Consider the following 2,494-nt stretch of genomic DNA (forward strand, 5'->3'; position numbering starts at 1 on the left):
CACTCAAGATGGCCGACAGGAAGCTCCGCCTATCAAATGCGGATCGGGCTGAAATGCGGATCAACGCGGAACGCTCGCGGATCTCTATTGAAACTTGACTGATCTGTCTGAAAGAATGATATCTATGCATCAGGAGGGAATTTTTATTAGCTCTATTTGAGTTTTTGATAAGAACTTCATCATTTTAGCAGTTTCAGAACAGGTAGGCTGTTTATGATCATTAGATCTTATGTCAATAATATTATTTTCGTTGATTACATTTACTATAGTGTCAGTTTTACTGACAGTTAGAGCTGATATAGTAGTTTCAATTAGACTATAAAACTTCATAGTAACGTAGTTGCTAGTAATTTTCATGACAGTTAGATCTATATAAGCTGATTATTGTTTCATTAAGACTATGAAGCATTTTGGTGGGGTGATTACAATTTCTTTTTTATATACAGTATCTACTTGAGCTGACCATAACTTCAAGATTTATGTGTGAATGTGATTCAGAACAATAACATCTTATAATGGATCCTTTAAGAAATAATTATAATAAATTCATAAGTTTTTAATGACACAGTGATATTATACCTTTAACACAATAGCAAACTGCTGCAGCAGCTGATATATGAACTGAATATTTCAAACTTTGATTGAATAGGAATAACAAAAGAATTTTTATTTTACCACGAGAAATGAAAGTATAACTGTTTCTATTGCAACACATTAGTGCTCTGAATTTTTATGTAGACAGCTATAGTCATACACAAGGTACTGCAGACAGTGAAATATTTCTGGTTATGAATCACCACTGAAAAGTGGAGAAATACAATCTTCATTATAACATTAATGCATACTATTTTTATAATGGCATTGCGGGCGTATGGAAGTTTTATAGCTTTATAAAATGTACTCCATTCCAATTAAAAAATTATTTGATGTTATTAAAAGTCATTAATTTTCAAGTTAGTTCATACATACATTTCCCATTTACAGTACAAATTTATTTAAACTGCTATAGATCCCTTATCAAGTGAATTTTATTCACATGATTTATATTTCTTATACATTCATCTCACTTTAATTAGATTTTGCAATTATAAAACCGAAGCATATAGTACACTGAAATTGGGAAATACAATGAGATTAAATCAATAAACAAAAAAATGATGAATAAGTAACAATAGCTAATAGTAAAATTTTAAGAGACTACGACTGTGAATGATTGATGGAATGAATAAATAATAATAGTAGTTAGCTGAATAATGATAATAAAGATTAAAAATATAATAATTCTATAAGTCATGCAGAATGAATAATAATAATTAGAAAATAACAGTGATAAAGTATAAAAAACAAAGACTGGAATTCCCAGACAATGGTTCACTTTGCCATCTATGTTGAACTTGGGGGGTACAGCCATGATAGCACTTTAAAATAACTTGACTTGTCTCTTGACTGCATGAAGGCACACTGAGCTAATGTTGAGTGTGTTGACTGCTCAGTAGTTAGATCTAGTAGTAGTCTGTTTTCTCATTATCACAGGCAATGGTTGCATGTTTACAAAAGTTGAAGAGAATAGCTCAAGAGGATATCAGCTTATCTGTAGATCTCAACTATCATAAAACACAGGCTAATATTATCGACATAGTGATCATAAGCATCAGCTTACCTGCATGTACTGAAACTGCAAGATCATAAAGTTCCTATCAAAGACTCAAATCAGACCTGATATATTTCTCTCCTGATGCATAGCTATCATTCTTGCAGAAAGATCCGTATAGTTTCCGTGTTGTTCCGTACTTCAATAGAGATCCGCGAGCGTTCCGCGTTCATCCGCATTTCAGCCTGATCCGCATTTGATCCGCGTGGATCCGCATTTCAGGCCACGGGTGTTTCAAATGAATTATTCTTGGACATTTAGTTTGCGCAGAGAAATTTTGAAATTTTATGGTTGCCATGGTGACACTGTGCATAACAACCTTCTAAATTGATTTTTACTGTCTTGTGGTGGAGCTACAGGGTCAAAGCGGAGTCTATTTGTTTTAGCAAAACCAGAGCTTCAAGTAGCTCTTTGTTCCATGTTACTACGACTTTCTGGTCAAAAGTTATGGATCATAAAGGGTGCCGGGAACTTACACATGAGTCTTTTAGCTAACTGAAGGTTTTCTCTGAAGTAAGGAACTACTCATAAGGTAGCCTTATGTAACCCCTTTTCAAGTAGACTGTTGCTGTACTGCCACGTTTTTGTCTGTTACCATACCAGAGCAAACAGTATAATGGTATGGGGCCACCTGGAGCTAAAGGTATTTATGGACATGTACTTAAGAGAGGGGCTTTTGCCTTTTTTTTCTTTAATTCAGAGTTCAAGAGTGACATTAAGAGGTTGAATGGATAAATGGGATAGTTTAATAGATTTGACAGGCTGACAGCTATATTACATGTATATAATTCTTCAGTGAGGTTTACTTATTTGAAAGTAAAGAAATCTGGGCTGTTATATTAC

General features: G+C 33.7%; 2 long non-coding RNA genes across 3 annotated transcripts; both read left to right on the forward strand.

Moving 5' to 3' along the window:
* The first annotated feature begins 40 nt into the window (after positions 1-40).
* On the forward strand, positions 41-692 carry LOC109589376 (uncharacterized). Its single transcript, XR_002188668.1, has 2 exons — positions 41-202; positions 447-692. It is a non-coding gene; the product is annotated as an uncharacterized LOC109589376 (long non-coding RNA).
* Positions 693-2,108: 1,416 nt separating this feature from the next.
* On the forward strand, positions 2,109-2,388 carry LOC109589375 (uncharacterized). 2 transcript variants are annotated; one of them, XR_002188667.1, is made up of 3 exons: positions 2,109-2,164; positions 2,210-2,294; positions 2,352-2,388. It is a non-coding gene; the product is annotated as an uncharacterized LOC109589375 (long non-coding RNA). The 2 variants fall into 2 exon arrangements; XR_002188666.1 differs by having other exon boundaries at positions 2,213-2,294.
* The last annotated feature ends 106 nt before the right edge of the window (positions 2,389-2,494 follow it).

This window comes from Amphimedon queenslandica, unplaced genomic scaffold, assembly GCF_000090795.2.
Source record: "Amphimedon queenslandica unplaced genomic scaffold, v1.1 AMPQUscaffold_11377, whole genome shotgun sequence".
Classification (NCBI taxonomy): Eukaryota; Metazoa; Porifera; class Demospongiae; order Haplosclerida; family Niphatidae; genus Amphimedon; species Amphimedon queenslandica.